This window comes from Camponotus floridanus, unplaced genomic scaffold, assembly GCF_003227725.1.
Source record: "Camponotus floridanus strain SB8 unplaced genomic scaffold, Cflo_v7.5 scaffold64, whole genome shotgun sequence".
In the NCBI taxonomy this organism is placed as follows: domain Eukaryota; kingdom Metazoa; phylum Arthropoda; class Insecta; order Hymenoptera; family Formicidae; genus Camponotus; species Camponotus floridanus.
Window position 1 is genome coordinate 267501 of NW_020229814.1, and position 24175 is coordinate 291675.

General features: G+C 29.5%; 1 protein-coding gene across 2 annotated transcripts in view; it reads right to left on the reverse strand.

Moving 5' to 3' along the window:
• LOC105247982 (MDS1 and EVI1 complex locus protein EVI1-A-like) overlaps positions 1-24175 on the reverse strand; it is a 32224-nt gene that overhangs the window by 2688 nt on the left and 5361 nt on the right. Inside the window, exon 2 of one of the 2 annotated variants that reach the window (XM_025413283.1) lies at positions 5447-5642. The exons of the other annotated variant lie outside the window; for it this stretch is intronic. The gene's annotated coding sequence lies outside the window, so the exon portion shown is untranslated. The remainder of the gene's footprint in view (positions 1-5446; positions 5643-24175) is intronic. 2 annotated transcript variants of the gene reach the window in all.

A 24175-nucleotide genomic window follows, 5' to 3' on the forward strand; every position in this document is an offset into this window, starting at 1 on the left:
AAAAAAGCTCTTGTAGCTTACTTCGAGAGCTTCTCAAAACACTATTATAAAGTATTTTTTTTATCAAGTACTTTTCGAGTTATAAGACTTGAAATAATTTTTACATAAAATATCTAGTAAAATATTCATTTTTCGATTATTTTATCTTAATACTTTTATGTACAAAATAATGAGAGAAATTCATATAAAGAAAAAAAATAATTGTTGAAAACAATAATTGTTTCGAAAAAAATATGTAATTGTAAATTACATATTTTTTCTTCGAAACAATCATGTGATTAGGTAAAAAATCCAAAAATAGCTATTTCGAACAATTTCATGAATTTATAAGAGAATTATAAGAGAATTATAAGAGAATTTAATTTTTTAAAATATTTCTGCCAATGGCATCGTATAGTATTAGTCTTCATCTTTTAAATTCATTTTCGATCTGTTTTGCTATATTAGAGGAAAATTAGAATTCCACAATCAAATGATGGATCTTTAATACAACTAATTATTGACAAAAAGTGTGTGTACAAACTATAGAATTTAAATTATTTATATGTCTCATATACTGTCATATATTTAAATATGATAATATATTGAACGTTAAAAATATAATAAGTTTAATTAATTTAAATCCGATATACATTTTAGTAATGACAAAACCTAGAGTTGACACGACAATAGCAAGAAAAAGAAATATATATTAAGCAACGCAGATGTATGATGTTAAACAAATTTTAAAGTTATGCCCGATTACGACATTTTTGAACTGTCGATCAAAAATAATTGAATATACCAATCTATGGCATCATCAGATAGACACAATTGATTATTAGAGATATATATCGCGTAACATCGACCGGTTGACAAGCAAGCCTCACCGCTTGTGCTTCAATAAATCGAAAACCTATCATGTGCTTAGCTTTCTTTCTTACTGCTCGCGATAAATCATCAGATTATGCCGAGTCAAGAGAAGAATAGAGAAGCATTATAGGACCGCTAGAAAACGATGCGATTTGAAAACATTTAGTGAAAGGATCTCTCTTTCTCTCTTTTTTTTCCTTTCTCTATCGACATCATCGTTACCGATCATAATATGAAAAAAGTGGTGAGAGACAGGGAGAGATGGTGAAAAAAAGAGAGAAAGGCAAAGAGAGGGAATGTTCGATAAATCAAGTCATCGATCGCGTTTGTGATAAATGTATCTTCGGCCCGAGGCTATACAAGAATTTTAGAAGTCGAGGAAATCGATCTCCCGGGCAAATCTATTGCTCGCATTTTTACCACTTGACGTCGAACACGTCGGCGCTTGAAAAAAATATAGATAGAGTAGAAACACCTGCCAGGATATGTAAGATATATCTATCAGATTTTGCGATCGCGCATCTTATGGATCAATATCTCTCTCTCTCTCTCTCACACACACACACACACACACACATTCTATCTCTTCATTTCTAAATGCTTCCCCATTTCGTTCCGACACGTGTTTCGAACTTTGCTAATTGACAGAATTTTATTAATGGATCACCATCATACGCGCAATTAATTCTATTCTATCGAGATTTTCTTGTCAGCGAATAAAGTTCTCAACAAATTCTTCGGCGATATATAATGAAATGACGATATCTACAGCAATACAATTAATATCTATAACAAAGGGATATCTATATTCAATTTATATTTTAGTATACACATTCTACTTGTGTCATATGAATAATACTTTAGAGAAGAAATAAGATTTAGAATAAAGCAAAAAAGAGAATATATTAAAAGAGATATGCAAAAAGTACGAAAATTTTCAAAATGTGTTAATTGATGAATTACAATACTCTTATATTATTTACATTTACACACACACACACACACACACACACACACACACACACACACACACACACACACACACACACACACACACACACACACACACACATATGTAAATGTAAATAATATAAGAGTTATTATAATTCATCAATTATAATAACATCTAATTTTTTTCGTAAGTTATGAAGACAATAACTATCCACATTTTCAGTTGTTTCTGTCATGTATGTAATTGTTCTAAAGTAAAAATACTATTAGAAATAAAATTGAATTGTAAGATTGAAAATATCTTACATATAAATTTTAAAAACATAATAAGTATTTTTAGCTCCTATTGGTTTTTGCTATTTGTATAAGTATTTTTAGCTCCTATTGGTTTTTGCTATTTGTTCATTTAAAACATTAACAGCTTGATGTATTTAATTTAAGGAGAAATAAGAAAAAACATTTTTCACTAATAATGTGTTTTAAAGATCTCTATTGTAACTCGGTTGACAATGTCGCAATTGCATTGAAATCATCTCTTGCGAGCGTTGATGTCTCTACCTGCGCATGGTGGGAAAGGGTTTTTATCTTCAATCGACACGTGCCATTGAGCTAAACATAAAAACGCGAGAGGCTTTTATTGCTAATCGCGGATCACAACCTCAGAAGCACCGCTAGTGACGATATATATTTTGTAATGAAAAAATAATAATATTATATATAATATTTATTTTTCGCCAATTATAATGAAATTATTTATGATACTAAGAGTAGCAGTATGATAGTAAAGTAGAATTTTCCTTTATTTGATATAATAAAGTTTTTAATAACATTTTTAAAATGTTCATCAAAGATACACAACGGGTACACAAAATACTACAAAAATGCCTTGAGGAGTTGGTAGCAGGTCATCTAACAAAATTAGCTGGAATGCAAAAGATTAATAAAAATATAAAATGTAATGAAATATAAAATATAAAGTCACGAATTATCAAATTATATATAAGTATTGTAACAAATATTAATATAAACTGCCAGAATAAAGAAAAAAGCGAAAAAGAATTATATATAAATTATTTTCTAAATATTTTTTGTAATGTATAAATTATTAAGATGTCCAAAGAAATAATAATGGATATCCATAAAATGTCCTAAAGATGTTTTAGACTTTAATTTGGATATTTTAAATACATACGAAACGTCCAATACATTTATTTTTAATACGGTTTTTAAAACGTCACTGAGCTGCTTGAGTCTTGTACATATTCTCGATTCTCGATCAAAAAAACTCTGTCAAAACGCATAAATATATGATTTAAAAAATCGTTTAAATTGTAGATGTAAGCAATTAATGCACCCCAATTTAATGGCCCCCATTACCGAACCATAAACATATCTGAATCTCGTAGATTTCGATTGATATTGATCGACGGCTTTGCTTGTGTGGATACTGTTTTACGTTCGATCTAGTTATGAACCAGAAACTAACCCTAACGGCTTCTCGTTGCAGTTATGTCCACTCCAACGAAAGAGAAACTCCGCTACGTGTGTTGTCAGCGGAAAGGCAAGGCGGAAAATGAACAACGACGCATAAAAGGAGCGGACGTTCGCGCGCAAAAAAACCACTCTTCGTCCAACTAAATAATAGTGAAAAGCGTTAATTATGGACGTTTTACCGGTGGATGCCTTGCGCGACTTAACCAGCGAACGAAGTCGAAAGTGTGTACCTACATGTATGTACTACGGCGGATTGTCGATTTTTTCGCAATGCAGAAAATGCCGCCGCGTTTTCGCGCGGCCCCGAAGAAAGTGATAGCAGTAGAGTGTGTGTCGTCCGGTATGAGATCTGGTCGATTAAGTTCGATTTACATGTACTTTCCCTTGTGCGTTCGCTCGTGTAATAATACTCTATCGTGCGGAGAGAAACTTTCGCGAGCGGAACGCATCCTCGGGCGACGCCCTGTCAAATTCGAGAAGACGAAAATCCGATGATATGCGGTGGAATTACGTTGAATCTCTTTATTGTAGGATTATACACAAGATTCAAGACAACAATTCGTAAAAATATATTGAAAATTTTCAACTTAAATCTTATCTTGATTTTCAGTGAATCTTGTAATATGAAAATCTCTTCATCTTGTATAATTTGATCACGATTTTATTAACAATTTCTATCTAATGCTAATTGTTTAAAATAATACTTAACTTAACCTAATATTTAACCTAATTTAACTTTGTATATTAGTATACTATAACAATTTAGGATTACGTTTCAAAAAGTAAGTAATCGAGGAAATTTTATTCGGATGGCCGTTCCGAAATTTTTTCAAGCCTTTCTGATTCAAATCTTCTGGTTCAAATCGGCCATCGAGTAAAATTTACTTACGTTTTGGAATGGAACCTAGGATAATTATTATTATTTATGTCATTCATATATATATATATATATATATATATATATATATATGTATATGCTATATGCTATTTTTTCTTAGGAAAAGGCAGTGATGCCAGAATGCAAACTCAACTAACATATACATAGACAGAGAATCGTGTACATATGTTGTACGCAGTTTTGTGTAACTAAATAATTTTTAAAAATTTTATATTGTTTATTGTATTATGTTATTGTTTTTAAATTTGTTAACATAAATGTTTTTATTTATTAAACGAAATTTTTAAAATTCTATAATAATGTGTGATTATAATATTGTGTGTATATTGTGTGATTATATCCTTATTTAATTCACAAATATATATATTTTAGCTTCTTTTAAAAACCAGTAATCTTAACATGTCTAATAATTTTGATAATTTTAGTCTTGGATATTATCTTGATACTGATTAAAAATTTTGTTTTGTTTTTTTCTCGAATTTCGAGAAGACAAAACTCAAAACTAATGTTGATATTTTGTGCAGTCCTACTTTATCGTTTTAAATTTTAAAGTGAATATTATATAAATTAACACGATATATTTACTCAAATTTTATAAAAATGTATTTGTTCATAATTCCAAGTAAACAGAAGAATTAATAAAATTTGTTGGTAAATTTTTTAAAATAAGTATTTTTTATTATATATATTTCTTAATGCTTTTCACTTACGAAGAAAACACAGCTATTTAAGTTTCAAGTGGTAGATTGCGAATATACTGAAAAAAACTGAATAGCTCTCGTAAGATAAACATTTTTCCAAATGGAAATAAAATCTTTGAAAGAAGAATTTTAGATTTTTCATGTTTTTTTTCGGAAATAAACGCTGTAATAATATTACTTTTTAACATACATCAATATATTGATTCAACATTGATGGATGTCATGAATCTTGTTCTCCTTTTTCTAAGAGAACTTTCGTTTGAGGATCTAAATGCTAAATTTGACAGAGAAATATAATGCACAATCGGAAATAATCGAGAAATTGAATGTTGTCGGTTAAATGATTAATTCTTGTCTAGCTCTTCGATCGCCTTTAATTGGATTTGTTTGAAAAATCTATTTGAAATGTAGTTTCACCGAGAGTGAGTAATGTCCACGTGAAAAATGACGGCTGGTTACGGGAAGAAGAAAATAAGAGCAAGAAAGAGAGAGAAAGAGAGAAAAAGAGAGCGTGCGGTCAGCAAGACTGACGTCTGTTACGTGAATTAACCTGGGGAGATTGACGTTTCTCGAGATCTCCGGAGATGTTGGCAGCCGCGCGATCCAGTTTTCGATTTCTAGAAAGTCGGGATGAGCCGGGCGTGGTTTGTATGTGTATCTCTCTCTCTCCAGCCCATCCTTTTCGTCTCCCTGTTCTTCTCTCACTACATCGTCCTTGCTGGTATGATTTCTCTGCCGACATTCACCTACGTATACGATAAGTGCTTCTTCAGGGCCGCATGTATATCGATATTATAAGATATCTTATCGGATATCATCGTTCGTTTTATATAAAGGGGAGAACTACTGTCTTGAATAAAAATTTAATATTAAATGAATTTATATTTACATATGTGTACATATATATATTTTTAACATTTATTAAATTATTAAATTATATATGCATATATATATATATATATATATATATATATATATATATATATAGTGTTTCTCATTAATTCTCTTACATATTATTTTCGTACATATTATTATTATTATTAAGGAACTATTGACGATAAACTTTCTTTTCATCAAATAAAAAGGTCTTTCATATTGTATAGTAAAATGTATAGAATTGTATAGTAAATTGTATAGAAAATTTTAAATTAAAGAGGGCAAAAGGAAATTTTATTTTATTGTCCTGTTAATAAATAGGAAACGATTAATGGAAAAATCATTTAAAAAATGTACTAAAATAAAGAAATTAATTACGAAGAACACTAGAAATTAATTATTTAGAATACGATCATTTTTAGATTGCAACAAAATTGAACGCTCCTGTAATAATCGAAATATTAAGCGACGTAGTAACGTTGCGACAAGTACATAAAAAATTAATAAAAAATTGAATCCGAGCATTGAGAGTCACTGTTATCGATGAGGATGCTACCAAGTAGCTTATTCGGAATTTTACGTCAAATAAAATTTCGATTAAAATATTTCAGAAACTAAAGCCATAATCGAAAGTTTAATGGCATTTTTATTATATAATGTGAATACAAGCTTTTGATTGCGACTAGTTTGAATAAAATCGGTGCAATCAATCCCGAGAAATGATAATCGCATGTCAGAAATGTGACATTTTTCATTTTTCTTTATAATAAGGTTCAAACTCATGAACACATCTTCGTATGCACACATTCAAAGCGATTTTGTTCCTCAAGCTGCGTTTACACTGCGCATATATGATTACTTGCTTTGGTGTGCAAAAATGCTTTAAGAGACAAAACCATTTATGTACATGTGTGTGCATATATGGTAATAGGTATATATGTGTGTGTATACGTGTGAGAGATTAATTTGTCGTATAATAATTTTCAAAAACCTCTTGGGGGTAAAATCTAATATTTTGAAAATGGGAGTTTACAAAAATATAAAACTGTGCCGTTAGATAAGACTACCAAGGAAACTAATTTATCATTACGTATTATAACAATATTCAAAAACCACCTTTGGGAATGAACTCTAATATCTAGAAAATGAAGTTCGTAAAAATACACGACTTACGTCCTTCATTAAGATTTTTAAAAATGCATATATATTTTTTGCAGAAATAATCTAAACTTTTACAAAAAGGTAGTGATATCCCCCCGCTCCGTCGTTTACATATCTTGAATAAAATAAAAAATTTTATACAATATACATATATACAATATATATTTGTTAATCTTTTCATTTAGTAAATACATCTCATATCGGTTTTTAAATATTTTATTTTTATTACTCTTTTAGATTTTTTGATTTTTTAAAGATTTTTTTATGTACTTGGCGTATTTTTTTCCCTTTATAAGGTTTTTTTAGGGGGATCATGTATATTATTTAATTAGTTTTGAGTAGCTAAAAATTAATTTTGATATCTTATAGTAAACGTAAATAGCATAAGCTTTAATAATCTGATTTTTTATTATGTTTAATATTTTTGTGCTAGAATATAAAGTAATCCAAAATTAGAGAATAATGCTGTTCTCTTGAAAACATGAGATTGCATTTGCCAATGACAATATTCTGTTTCCTTTCGTGACATTTATTAAGGCCACCGACTGTAAAAGTAACGGCAATTGGATGAACCTTAATCATTTTCAATACGAAAAAGAGAAAAAATATAGAAGTCGATAAGGTCATTGATGTGCTTCGCATGCATGCTTCCGAGTAAATGAGACGACAGATTTCGAAGATTAATGATCGTTCAGCGAAGTCTATAAAACGTGATGAATCATGAAATTTTAAATGTTTTTTTAATCACAATTCACCTTATCATTTACCTTCATAGCTTGACATGCAATTAAGAAAACTTATACGTTAACCAAATTTCATAAGTTTATAGTTTCATAGGATTTTCTGTTGAGAAATAAGAAACGAGGAAAGAGGCAAAAAATGTACATAAAAAATGTATTCAATAATATCGATAATAAATAAATACATAAATAAATATATATATATATATATATATATATATATATATAACTCTATATTATATAATAAATATAATTTTAATATACTAATTAATTTCTTTAAGATACTATTTATTATTAGTTACTAAATAAATAAAAATCTCTGTTCTGAAATATAATATCCTGGTCCTACATAATCAATGCATATATAGATATAATTTTATTATATTAATAATGCTGTAGAAGTGTTGAAGTGCTATTTAACATCTCAATGCAATACAATTGTATATAAATAATTTATAAATAATTTATAAATAATTTATAAATATTTTTTTCATTTATATATATATATATATATATATATATATATATTAAAATTAAATTATTTCAGGTAATAACATTCAATTTCGCGAAAATGTATTTTTGTAACTTGACCATAAAACAATTCTAAATCAAGTAATAAAGTCTTGATTGATAATATCGTATTTTATCATATTAATATCATATTTTTAAATGTTTTAATGAAATAATTATCTCCAAAAAAAGTATTAATTATTTATTATAGCATAAGGGAAATAATTTAAATAATTATTTAATCAAAATTGCAATTATTAAATAATAATTCAAAGTTTATTTAACAAAATAAAAATTATTTCTCTTTAGATCACAAACTTGTCACACGTTGACATCCGAGGCCGGTTTTCGCTTCCAAGAAGTCAGGCCGATTAGAATCGATTGATTGCGATCATCACGTGCCTTTCATCTGTCGGTTTATGCCAGTAACGTCGCCAGTAGATTAAAGTGCCATTAATTTACATTCGTAGAAAAAGAATTCTTTGATATATACACACTTGACATGCACATAATTTATTCCAACGCCGCGGAACGTTCACAAATCTCGAGAGGATATAAATAAAAAAAAGGAAGAATATAAGGCCAATTTTAAACGGCTTCTCTCTATTAAAGCATAGGGACTTATATACACTTATAGAAGTACACGCAATCACTGATGAATTATAAATCACTGGTGAATTAATATATTTATCAATTTGACACAAAGATACACAAACGTGTATTAGATTTCTTATTTATTGCCTCAATTTCCTGCTGTGAAGGAAAACATGTGCTAAAAATAATAGATCTACAGAAGGAGGAGATGTGTGTCCGTAGATCTATACTCACATTTTCAAACAAGTGCGGTCTATCCAAACCATAATATGATACATCTTATATAATCGTGTTATCGTGTATAAATATCTATCTATCTTGTCGTTTTATTTGTGAGGGAAGTAATTATATCGTTCGGAAAATTGATTATGTATTATAGAGCATTAAATCTCGATCCGACACATAAAACGAAGAATCCATCGAAAAAAAGAAAATAAGTCATCATCAAAACAGAACAGAATGTTTGCTCAACTTTTATAAAAAAAAGAAGTAAGATTCTCTAATCTTCTAAGTATTTTTATTCAAAATTCCAGGTAAAATCAAAGAATTTTTGAATGTAATTTTTCAACATAAGTTTCTTTATATGTGTGTTTTTGCTCAAAAGATATGTAAAGAGCTATTTAAATTTCAAATGTTATATTTGAAAATGCATTAAAAAGAATTGTAGAGCTTTTATACGATAAATATTTTTCACTTGCACATTTTCATTTTTTATCGTATATAAGGTCTTAATCAAGAATGTGTATATTTTCGAATATGCTATCGAATATAAAAACAGAGAGAGAGAGAGAAAGAATATATATTACATATATATTTATTTTACATACATATATATTTTATACTAAAATATTGAATATATTCTTTTTATACAGGACACGAATTGTTTAACAAAAATTGTTCCATTTGTCGAGATCTATCACCCCCCCCTTTAAGTTTGTCGCAAATGTCCGGAAACACCCTGTATATTAAATATATGTATAAAGAAAACAATATATATTTATAATATATTTTGGACACGTATAATTCACATCTCAATCACTCGACAAATACTTGCAATATAAGAGTAAAATTATGAAAAAGAGAATTGTTTTCAAAAAAATTTCTAATAAAATTCCATAACAATTTTCTGACCTTATTAGTTCTCTGAAACAGAAATCTCAGACTTGTTCAGGAAGTAGACACCCTAGAGAGACATATTTACGAGTGAACACGACTACAATGCGAATTGCGCGCGTTATTGGCAAGGCTACTGGCTATAAAGTGACATAAAGAAACAAGGCAAGAAACACGCGTGCGTAGGCGCCAGCGCACGTGGACTAGCGCGTATGTTCACTAGGAGGACACGCACACATGCTTACACACTCAATCCTGCGAAATCATAAATAATAATCGACGATGCGGACGCGTATATATCTTTCGACACGATACATTGTTGGCGAATTAATTCTTGCTGCGCCACTCCTCGTAGCGCACGAAAATCAATGAATAATGAATGATGTCGACCGAACTGAGAGCAACATTTAAAAGTTTAAATGTTCCACAACTCCTTTTAATATGCGTAGCGTATTTTGAAAGCACGTTCTGCCAGTGCATTCAGCCTTTCTGTCAGAATCTTTTACTGCATGCTCCCTTCGCGGATTATTTCATCTGCTGAACGCACGTTAATCGGATTCCAAATGAAAATAATAAAAGCAATGACTTGCGAGTATTTAAGTTAATTTTAGTAAAATTAAGTAAAATTTAGTAAAATTAAATTTATAATTAATCGATTTCAATATTAATTATTTTCAATATAATACGCGCGCGCACACACACACGCACACACACACACACACACATATATATATTGCTGAAAGATATTAAATAAATTATCTTATGTTTAAATATTTATATATGTATATAAGAAGAGTTCTTTTTCAATACATGACATATCTAAAGAAAACCTTATAAAGGTAAAAAAATATGCCAAGTACATAAAAAAAATCTTTAAAAAAATAAAAAAATCTTAAAGAGTGATAAAATATTTAAAAACCGATATCAGATCAAAACTATTAGCCAAGTACAATAAATTATGTGATGTGTTTAATTCATAATCGATACTAAATGAGTTAAAATTACTTTAATTCCTAAAGCATTTTTTATATGACATATACAATTTAAAACAGTTTTACATAAATTCTAAATTGCATAAATCGCATAAATAATAAACCTTCAGGTCGAAATAAGATATGAAAACTTGGCGTGCCTCTCCCCCTTTAATATCGAAAATATTCAGAAAACAAACATTTTAGCTCCTAAGCTTATATACGTGCAGGAGATTGGAAAATCAGATTCAATCAAGAATCGGCTCATCATCGGAGATGTCAAACATAATAAATATATATGCTATACATTCGGATGATAACCTTATGTGCTCGTTTATATGTTGAGCGTATTCTAAATACCATATTATCGTTGCAACATAAGTGCAGCATCCTATAGTATGAGCATCATTCTCGCTGCAAATTTTCCGAGAATTTAAATCGAAATTTTCGCACGATTGTTCGCTCAAAAGATACTACGCAGATCTATATCTTCCCGGTTTTAATCGACGGTAAAATGATTCAATCTATGTGTGTGCGAATATCTTTTGTATCCATTGTTTACGTCCTTTCACCTAGAGCCGCCGACTGACCCATCGCGTATGCATTAATGATGAATCATAGCGGCTAATGAGCCTGATAAATTCAAGCGTTTCATGTAATAACAATTTTTCTTTCTAATGAAGAAGATTCGCGCGTTACGTGATCGCGTTACATCGTATTCGCCGTTTCTTTAAAAAGCGCGAGTAGAACACACAGTTGTTGCTGGCTATAACATGATAATGATAATGAGATACGAGAGATGGAGCAGGCGAGACTATTTACTCGCTTTCAATATAATGAATATATTTCTTTAGAGCCGAGTGGTCAGTTTTTCGTATTACACGCTGTATTTCACAAGTTTATAAAGAGAGCCGCTTCCAGTAATATAGTAATGAGGTAATTGGACAAAAAAGATATCTAGTAACATAATGGTAGAAGTATGTATCAGCAGCAAACGCGAGAGAGGATGCATTTGTAGTCTCCTGTGATTTCTTACGAGAAGGAAAACAGTGAAAATTGCATTATTTCAAAGAGAAACTTACATATAAAAAGGCCAATAAAAAGTTTCCACTTCGTTTATTTTTTTGAACGATTGTGTTTTATGAAAAAAACCTACATACATTTTTGTTTTCGAGAAAGATATACGAGATATATGATAAATTTAATGTTTTATTTTATTTTCATTGAAGTAGCTATTCTTGCAAAAATTTTAAGTGGCAAGTTTGCAACAATTTCCAGAAAAAGGCTTTATTAATTTGTTAGAAAATTGATGGGAAGCTAATAAAGTAAATTATTCTTGTAAATTTTTAATTTTTGATATCTAAGACTTCTAAATAAAATTTTTCAGAAGGTATTCATTCAAATATACATTTTTCTCTTAATTTTTCAAAATGGAAGATATTGAGCTGTATCAACATATTTAATATTATTATATATCAATATTATATATATCACATTTATATAACAATCAACTCTTTCTCTCTTTTCTTTTCATCGTTCTATGAGATTCTATAAAAATGCAAAAAATATATTTGACCAATTATTATAATCAAATTAAATAGTTTTGAAAAAAATACGGAAAATGTTATTATTATATAAAACAGCAAAGAAATAAAAAGAACACATATCTATTTCTAAATTAAATAAAAAGAAGAAAAATTATATGCAATTAAAAAAAAATATTTATTTGCAGTTATATACTCAGATAATATTTATTTACAAAAAAATTATCTGCCCGTATATTTTTTTATATGTCCAATCATCGAAATTTTTTTTTCAATTGCCTCTTGCACATTTAAAAGTAATAATTTCTTATCGCGCAATATGTCAATTTAGCGATACAGTTTATCACCCCGATAGGGCGGTGTCTTAGCGGTTTGTCGTAATTAAATGGCGACATTTTTTAACTGGTTTATCGAGAGAGAACGATTGGGATCTTTACGTAGATCCGATATACGGAAAACGAAAAAAGATCGACATGTGTGTTTTTATTTTCTCTTTCTTGATTTCTCACTGCATTATCAAAATGTTATCAAATGGAAGAGACGAAATAAGGAAATTATTAGAGTCGAAAAAAATAGCGGATTAAAATAAAAGTTAATAAAAGTTAATATATAATATTATATAGAATCATTTATATATTGCTCTATTACTGGTTATATTTTAAATTGTACCTTGAGAAATACAATGAGAACATATATATGAACACAATGACAATTATTTTTGTGGAATGTAAAAATACTTACTAACAATTTTTACAATTTTTGTTTCTTAAATATGATTGATTTTGTAATTCTTTCTAAAATTACATTTGAAGCAGAATTCTATGCGATTTTTCTGTTGATTATCATATATCGACTTCTGTTTTAATAATACTTCTTGATAAACTTGCTATATTTGAGTAATGAGTGAATATATAAGGGCATTTTTCTTGCTGTATTACACCTTTTTCCTGTATACTTGAATATTGTAAAACTATTTAAAATTTCCCGTGAGTATTGTTAGTATTGATAATTTTTAGATTAATAATGTCATGATGAAAGAATAGATAATATGTTTTCGGAAGAAAAAAATATGACCAGTTCACAATGCAGAGAAATTTAAATCGCACACTACTTAATTTAGAAGTATTATAAGAAAATAATTTAAGCATTATGAAGAAATGTTCATTATATACACGTGAAGAAAATTTCGCTTTCTTCTTTTGGTCCTGGCTTGGCTCTTCTTTTTCTTGGTGCAATTGAAGAAAGAGGAATTACGTCATATGCAAGAAAAAATGGTCGATTAAAATCTTCCTCGTTAAAACCTTTCCACGACAAGCGACCCAGGGACGTGCTTCGTTTGGATAACAAGTGGATAAATATGCGTTACATGACCAATGTTTATCCTGTTACACGCAGGAATTAATTAAAGTAAAAATAATCGTCGCGTTTGCGATTCGCAAAGAAACGATCTGACAACGAGACGAAGGGAAGAAGATTTTTAACTTCATTGTAAGGAGGATATAAGAAGAACAGCAAAGATACAACAAAATTTTCAACAAAACTGTAATTAAAAATTTCTACGTATTCTTAAAAATTTTATTAATTCAAATATATTTTATCTTCCGGAAAGATTTTTAATAATAATATTTACAAAGGTAAAAAAATACGTAGACTACATAAAGAATATCTTTAAAAAATCTAATATATATTTTCTGCAGAAATAATATAAATTTTTACAAAAAGTGGTGATATCTTCGACCTTCAAGTCGAAGTAAGATATGAAAACTTGGCGTGCCCCTTCCCCCTACCCCTTCGCTTACATATCTTAAATAAAATAAACAATTTTAATATACAAACCAACATATTTTTCTAGTATTTAATGACATCTCTCCTGCTTTAATTAATCATAATAAATTTCAAGAAGACGATTGTGACAATAAGATCGTAAAATCACGAAGAAGCGCGAGGATATCGAAAGTCGAGAAAAAATTTATCATCGTCTCACAAAAAAAAATATCGAAGCTATTGAGTAATAGCTATTGATTCTGTCGCGATTATATCGCAAGATTGGCCGTTTCAGGATTGAGCAACGATGAGAATAATCTGTCCGAGCCAACTTCCATCTCGTAAATTCCTTACGCGTTTTTCCGGCCCAGTGAGCTCCGGCGATTGATGACCGAACAGTATTCGGGAGATATTAAAGAGGAAGAAATCGGCATTACGGACCTGCCGACGATTTTAACGATGCGATATCGCTCAGTACGATTCTTCATTATTTAAGGATTTCCTTTTTATAATGCAATACATATTTGAGATTCCAAACGCGCGCGCGGACATATCTCGATATCAAGCAGCTTACAATTTTCTCTATCGAATACGATGATTTAGTTATATAGCGCGACTTACTCGAGATGTTTTCTCCACAAAAGTGTAAAGTAAGCCGATGCGGAATCTCGACCTATGCTCTAATCGTAAAGCAAACAATTTCGTCGAATTCCGCATTACTCATGAGTGAACTCTATTATATAAAAAAATGATTACTATGTTAATCTCTTTTCAATATTGTATTTTTATCCGTCAAAAAAGAGAGAGAAAGAGAGAGTAAGGGAGAGGGAAAAGGGACTGTAAATTTTTGATAAATTATTTTTACATAAATGTGTGTAACTATATATATATATATATATATATATATATATATATATATTATATATATATATATATATATATATATATATATATATATATTAACTTTTCTTCATTTTTTACAGATTAACTTATGATAGATATTTTGCATGCTAAAACTGAAGAAAGTATTTATAATTCGCGTTGAAATTGAAAAAATTAATTCGGCCATAATTTTCGAGATTTTAATAAGCTCTTACGCATGCGTCTCACTTTTGCTCACTTAATTTGTTGCTCTAGCATCTCTTGCCTGAATTTTATTGAGATTTTACTTTTTGAATATCAACTCGGTGATCAAAGAAATTCGCGAAACTAATTAATTAGAAAATTAATTTTACTTTTACAATTTCTCGTTCTTTCGCAATTTCTATTTCGCTATTTATACAAAAAATGCATAATACTATCAGAAATAACGAAAAATATCATTTATCAACATATTAATACATGAAGAAAATGTTTTTTGTAGGGAGAACAAATAAATTTTCTATATAATTAAAAAAATTATTTTTAATTTTAATATTCTTTTCCTTCATTAATACATTTCCACTTATTAATATATTCGTTATTTCTGATTGGTAATTTTGTAAATTTCTTGTATAAATAGAGAAACAGAGAAATTAAGAAAAAATGAAAAATTATAAAAATAGGTATCTTCCAAAAAAGAATCATAAATACAATCGTATCAGTTGCACGAGAAACTGAATTTCTAAATTTTATCGTTTATGTATTATGGATAAGTTTTAAGATAATATATTATAATACTGAAAAACGTATAAATGCAATAGACATCTGTCTGGTCTTGCTTATAATATAGTTTCACATTCAATAAAAAGTTTTCTATAATAAAAATCGGCTGTGAAAGTATTCAACTTGCAACTGTGGATAACAAATAAGTGTGCAGCATCAAGATTTATCGCGAATAAACCCCGCCAGCCTTCCCCGCGAATTGTACAACATATTTTCATCGCTCTGGAGTCATAATAATTCGTCGGAGGAACAGCGAATTAGGATGATAAGGGATGGAAAAAGGAAGAAGACGATCAGAAAGGGAAAATGTCGAAAAGTTCTGGCATAACAGAGAAATCAAACAATTGATTCTGCTATTAAACACAATCGTCATCAAAGCACAACAATTTTCTTAGTTCTGTTAAGTTGAGCTGAAAATGATTTCTACCTGCTGGCGGAATTCCGAATTTGTGAGACTGATTGTTAGTATTGGAAGATGATAATTCTAAAAATATAATTGAGACAATTCGCGAAAAATTTTATAACTTTTATTGTAATTTTTTATTTTATAAATTTTTATAAATTATATTTTATAAGTTTTATAATATATTATATTAATTTTATATTTTGTATTATTATAATTAATTTTATATTTTGTTTTATTTATTTTATATTTTGTTTTATTTTTTTTTTTTTTGCGATTTAAAGAAACATGATTAAAAGATATGAATCTGTGTAATATAAATCTCTGATTTCTTAGAAAGAAGAGTTAGAAAGACATCATTCGGATGTTAACAATTTTAAATTTTGCAAATTTGGGATGAAATTTAATAGAATCTTGACATATTTTATGTGCTAACCATATGCAATTGTTTCATTTAAAAACGTGAAAAAGGTTTTTCATATTATTATAAAATTGATAACATCGATATTTATAACATGTAAATTCACCTAATAAAGTTATATTAATACCATTTCAAAAACATGATATTAATTCGAGTAAATATCGAATTTTGTTCGAAGCTCAAATGATTACTTCGATTCAGAATATAATGTTTCGTCTTTAACGAGCGATTGTGATTTAAAAGGAATGAAATCGATTGAGAAAACAAGAAGCGCAACAGTGTAAAAATTAAATGGAGGAATGTCTGTGAGTGATGGCGCGATTAAGATCGATAGACTGAACATATGTAATTTAATTGGACGCTCTAGAAAGTGCCTTCCTAATTAATCGATTAGCTCGTTATTAATTTCCGTTAGCGAAATAGTGCGAATCGGGAAGTAGCAAATAATTAAACATTTAATTTTCTACATGTATATGCTTTCAATTATAATTAAAAATAGTACCCACTAATATCCTATAAACGATTCATATATATATATATATATATATATTGCTCAACAAAATTATCTCATAAGTAACTTCACATCAAAATTTCGCATAGATTTAAATAAGACTAGTTCTGCTAATAATTATTGTACCTTTTTTCTTTTTCAAAAATGAAGCTTCTACGTTAAACAGTACTTGTTAATTTTTTATTTATCCTCTCTCCTTCCACCATCTTCAGAAGTAAGGACATGTTTTGTATCTAAAAAAATGCATAGTTTGACACACTCTACACAGTGGAATCAATTTTTCTTGCAAATTTAATGATCAATACAATTAGCTAAGTACAATAAATTATATGATATTAATTTGTAATCGATACTAATTTACGAGAAGTGAATAAATTTTAACATTTTAATTAAAATTTTAATTTTAAAATAATATTAATGTTATTTTACAATTTTCTTTAATAAAATCAGATTCAGTATCTTATAAATATTCTACAGAATAACACTAGATCGAGCTTATTCATTTCAAATAATTACACAAAAACCGGCATATTATACCGTTGGATCAGATTTAAAAATATTGACATATTATGTAAACGTCAATGTAAAATCTATGTAAATGTAATATACTAAAGGGGTCAATTTTTAATATCTTTCAAAAAAAAATTCCTGAAAATTATTAATTTTATATATTGCTAGAGTGGACTGGTGGTTTAATAAGCGATTAAAATATTTTATCAACATTTATCGATGAATACGAACACGTCTTTTGTATAAAAATAAAGAAAGTAGATTATCCTCGACTCTCGAAATTAAGCATCTCATCAATATTAAATCGGATCAGGGCGTGCTTTTACGGGTACGTATGTTCTATGAGGGAATTCTCCTCTTTCGATCAGTCACACGAAAAATCTAGAGACACAAACTCTTCCATATCGCGTATAAATATATACAACGATCGGCTACGAAATCAGGAATAGATTTTCATGAATTTTCGGGGGAGGGGGGATATTGCCCAGCTATTGTGGCCTGATTCCCTTTCGTTAAACCCCTCTTTCGCTTCATCCATCTTTGCCTTCCATCGTCTTCCGCAATTGTCCCGTTCCTCTTTTATCTCTCTCTCTCTCTCTCTCCTCCCTCCCTCTCTCTCCCTCCCTCTCTCTCTTTCTCTTTCGTCGTAAACGCGTCTTTCTCGTTTTTTTTCTTCACGCTCGATCTTCTGCTGATCTGTCTGGTCGCTATCATCACAGTGTCCAACTTCTACGTGACATCTCTGACCATTTCCTTATGAAATATTCACGCTGTACGACGAAATCATCGTTTGTTAGTCAACGCCATTTCTCCCGTCTCTCCTTTGGCACAGTCTCCCATCTCTTCTCTTGTAAGAATGTGGAGCCTCTAACACTATTTTCTGGTATTGTCATCTTCGTGGCCTATTTCTTTCTCCCGGTTGCCGCAATGTCTCTTTCAAAGGATTAACATTTCGGATGTGATGTATTTTTCACGATCGAGAATACGATTACGAATTACGATTTCTCAGAGAAATAATAAAATATATAATAAAATGGGGTGATTTTTGATTTACAAACGAATTAAACTTTTGAGCTTTCAAGCACATATCTAGATATTTTATTATCTTTCTTATATTCACAGAAAATAAATAATTATATGAAAAATATTGATGATAAGAGAATACAAAAGTAAAAAAATAATATATAATGATATAATTATCTTTTTTGATTAATTAAGATTTCTTTGTTTTGATTTAAAAAATCAAGATTTGCGAAATTGTTTAAGAGTTGATAAATTCACTGCGAAAAAATAGTTTGTGCTCTCGTACATCAATTTTGACGCACATCGATAAGTTAGATGTAAATTATCGTCGAATACATTTGATTTGCATTTACATTCGATGAATTCTTTTGAATCAAAAGGTTAAACATAATGTTAAACATGACAAATGATATTGAAAATCAAAATTTTCAATCAATCATGGAAATTGAAAAATAAATAATCTTTTACTATTCTTTGCGCTGAGTAAAATCTAAACATTTCTAATATTTTTGTTTATTAACACGCAAAAAAATCGCGATTATCAGTTTTCACAAAACTCGCAAAAAGTCTCCGCGAAATGGCTTCTGTAGATATTAAGATCTATCGCGATATGTGTAAAGAGAAAGAGATCTAATCAATATCTAAATTAGAAATGCCCTCGCAACCTTGAAACGAAATGATACTCAAAGATACTATTTACAAGGCCGTCGCCTAATGATGCACGAAACGAAAATTGGTGAAAGGATGTATGGGATAATCTGAGTACCTTTCTCTCTCTTTCTCTCTCTGCTGGTTCGCGAAGATTTTCTGCAATTTTAATGAGCAGGTAGATCGTTAATAGACCGCATCGATCGTGAGAATATTTCCGTTTTCAATCTGACAAATCGGCAATCACGTCTACTATCCTTTTATATCCGTTGATAAATAGCCAAATGGAATGGATTGCAGTATCTTTAGATGGCAAATTTGTCGTATAATTATAGATCCATTTTCATTTTCATTTTCACATTAAAGTGCTAAACATGGTAGAAATAAATTTTTTTCTTCTACCTTCGATTTTATTTTTTAATTTAAATCTGTTTCGATTATTTAGAAACTATTTTACTATTTATAAATTTTTCTTCTACTTTCAATGTTATTTTTTAATTTAAGTCTGTTTCGATTATTTAGAAACTATTTAGTTATAATTTTGTTTAAAACTTCTCTTTTAAACTTCTAAGTTGAAAATTCGTTTTTGCCTATTAAAGGCACAAAATAAAAAGAGATAGGGGGGGGAGAGGGGGGGGGGAGAGAAAAGAGAGGAGATCTCTCTACAATTTCTAAATAAATCAAATCTATCGAAATCTTTTCAAATTTATAAGTGTGAGAAAATTGAGATTGAAAATAGGATCATAATTCCGATTCGAGAATGAAAAAATGAATAATGAGAATAAGCGACAAAAATCGTAGCATACACGTACATACACACACGTAACATTTATACACACTAATATCCCTTCAATTTGTCGGATGACTGACCGTCTTAAGATGCTGGTTTCGATTTCAATTCATGATTATGTCCGCGTGTAACAATGCCAAGACAGGAGGCGGCTTGTCTTACAATGACGAGCGAAAAGTAACAAGTGTGTGCAAGCTTCAGCGATGATGGAGAGCTGATTAAGCAAATCAGAAACGCATTTAATGCACACGCGATAAATTCTCATTGTTATATCGCACTGTTAAAGAGAACAAATTTTCACATTTCTCTACAAAGGCTATATAAGTCTTTCTCTTACGGATACTTTTTGATAATATACGCTTTTATTTAATTAAATTTGGGGAATTGCATATACTATATTTATCTTTATTTTTTATTTAATTCTGTGGTAAATTTTTATAAAAAAAGAAATATGATATTAAATAATTTTGATTCAAATATTTTTGACTCGAAAATAATTCAATTCATTAATTTTTTGCTTAAAAATAATTTGAGTTAATTATTTCTTACTAAAAAATAATTAACGCAGTGTATCGAAAATCACAAAGTCAATTCGTTTCACAATTTGGACACGAAATGTTGTCTCCGTACTTTCAGCATTCCTTAATCGCGTGTACTATCTCGTGCACAACATTAATTAAATTAAACATTGCATCGCTAAATATTTATCCAGCTGTATATTTAAAATTATAAATATTCGATCGAGCAACGTATAGAAGAAAAGTGAGTCGAAAGATGAAATAAGTGAGAAGAAAGGTGAAATAAGAGGGTCAACGTGATGTGTGTATGGGACGCAAAAGCGGTAACATATTTATACATACGTGTGGAATAATGATACATATAAGTTCTGTCCCGCCCTTTTTTACGTCTTCGTTCACCACTACTTTACGCGATATTATCGTCGTTCTTACATTTCGAATGTAGACTGTGGCCTCAAATTTAAGTTTCCATCGTTACAATTATCTCTCTACGCTAGCAAGGTCGCCATGTCCATTTGAAGATCGCAGCCGCATTTTCGCCAAGGCTAACAATGTCGCGTCCATTACAATTAAATAACGAATCATATAACGCTTCTCATAGCATTATTATAATATAATTTGTAAAAGTTCGTTATGTAAAATTACAGGTTGTATTTTTATAAGTTAATGATAAAATTATCCGACTAGATTTACGATTTATTTTTTCATTTCTTGTATTTTGATAATGAAACGATTAATAACGCAGGCGAAATTTTAGATTTGATTAGTTACAAAAAGCAGAAAAGGTGAATCTGATAGATTTTTTGATGCTGAAAACGAATCTGGCTGCAGAATTTCTCCAGCACATCAGGTTTTCGAGTAATTTGAGTAATTAAATAATCCAAAAATTTCAGCTTATTATAAGAGAATCTAATTTTGTGAAATATTTCTGTCAATGACATCGTATAGTATTATTCTTCATCTTTCAAATCCATTTTCGATTGCTCCCGCACGATTTTTTTTTCTGAGATATACAAGTTATAAGACTGGTCATGCATTGTGGTCCAATAAGCTATTTTAATTCAAACCATTATGTTATTCTCTGTCTTATCACGAATCAAAATTTGGGTAAAAATACAAATTTTTGAACATCGCCTATCATTTTTGAAATTAAAAATAGCGCATCCGATATGACAGAAAGAGTCATAATAAAAAGATATAAAATTTAGAAAAATTTATCAAAATGTGTAACAATTATATTAGATATATTTTTACAGAACTTTTTTGGACAACCGAACCTGACATGTAAGCTTTTTTTAATTTTAAGATGGATTTGTCATATGAATGCTTATGTAAATTTTCTTATAATTTCATACTTGTATATCTCAGCGAAAAAAAATCGTGCAGCAGCAATCGAAAATGGATTTGAAAAATGTAGACTAGTATTATATGATGCCATTGGCAGAAATATTTCAAAAAATTAAGTTTTTCCATAATAAATTCATGAAATTTGTTGAAATTGCCATTTTTCGACTATTTAAATATGAATTACTCGAAAACCTGATGTGCCTGGGAAAATTCTGCGGCCAGATTTATTTTCAGCGTCAAAAAATCTATCAAATTCAGTTACTCTGCTTTTTGTAGTGCCCCCGCAGGCCTGTGTAATTAATTAGAAAATAATTAATTAATAATATATAATTTGCTTAAAAGAAATGTATCTGGTTTATAATTAATATTATCTGGTTTATAATTTGCTTGAAAGAAAAAAGTGCCTTGTCCTTATACGATGATTTTACTTCAATGCATATTATAAATCAAAGTATACACATGCTCGATAGTATAAATGTTTGCATGCAAGAAAGCAGCATAAAAATGCTTTAGATGTATATTTCCGACGAGATGTAATGAAATATTTCGTGTTTTTATGGAAATTTTTCATCCTCAATCAATAAATTGTCATTTCCATCGCAAGCGCTGGAATTCGCAAAATTCACCGAATCGACATTAAAAGTACGACTTCAAGATTCCGATTCAATTTCAAATCCTTCCGGTAGCACTTTGAGGACTATTATATTAATTATATAAAATCCAGAGAAAAAAATAACTTTTATGAGCGAGCAAGAATCGATAAGTTTCGACGTGATGCAGCATTACCGGTGATGGATTATATATAATAATTTCGTGTAAAAATAAATCGGTCTGCGCATATTTTTCCTGTTGGCAAGTGAATCGAGGAACAACAAGTTCCTACTTCCGACTTATCATTATCAATGAGATACTGCATCCGAAGCAGTGATTGCTCGTCATTCGGAGTCTCATCGACACTCGGTGAAAATCGTAAATTCAAAGACTTTTTCGATTCACATTGTATTAATCGTCCATAATGCGAAATAGAGTCTTTTAAACGGCAATGATTTGAATAATGGTATTCGCGATAGTCGTCGAATTTAATTTAAAAACAGCCAGTCCATTGTACGTGCGAAAATATATAAACAGAGACGAAGAGCCCACGCATTGTAGTTCTATGCTACCGAAGATCTTGTGAAACGAATTTACATTTACGGCTACTGGTATCCCCCTGAAAAGACTATTGAAATTGTTTCAAATTTCTCCACTTAAGTTCTTATGTAAGCTCTTTTTCGGCGGAATATAATTTGCATAAAAAGCGAATCTGTTTATATCCCAAAAAATCTGATACATCGCTCATTGAAATAATTTATTTACGAATGTGTGGACGGTAAATACACACACACACACACACACACACACACACACACACACAGAGTGTTCCAGACTTAACGAATTAGCCGTTAATGATAGATTTCTGAGATCATTTTGAAACGAAAACCTTAATATTAAAATGTTGAGGAAGATGTAGTGTCGGCGCTACAAAAGATTAAAGATTACCAATCGGCGCATTACGTTCTTTTGTGTTCAGGCACATAGTGCATCAAGGTGTACAGTGTGATAATATCGATAGAGGGATCAATAAAAAATAGGATTCCACAGTGAGCGCGATTGTGTCTCCGACAGTAGTCAGTAGTTTGAACATTTTTATGAAGTCTTCCTCAACATTTTAGTATTAGAATTTTTGTATCCAAATGATTTGAGGAATCTGCTATTAACGGCTGATTTGTTAAGTCTGGGATACTCTGTATATACATATGTATACATATACAGAATGTCTCAAAAGTCTTGGACCGGCCAAATATCTCGCAAATAAAGCATTTTAAAGAAAAATGCGTCATACAAAAGTTGTAGAATTTTAAGTGACTCATTACATAGTAATATTACTATAACATTGAACAGCGTCATCAATATTACGTTGTGAAATTCGTTCTGAATTTTTTAAAATAAAACCTCCTCCTATTTTTTGTCGTATATTCTTATAGCTTATCTCGAAAGCTTTCCAAAATATTTTAATATAGTATTTTTTTATTAAGTATTTTCTGAGTTATAAAATTTGAAATAATTCCTTAATTTTATATAAACTATAAGATATTTCGTAAAATATTCATTTGATAATCTTACTTCAATATTTTTATGTAAAAAGTAACGA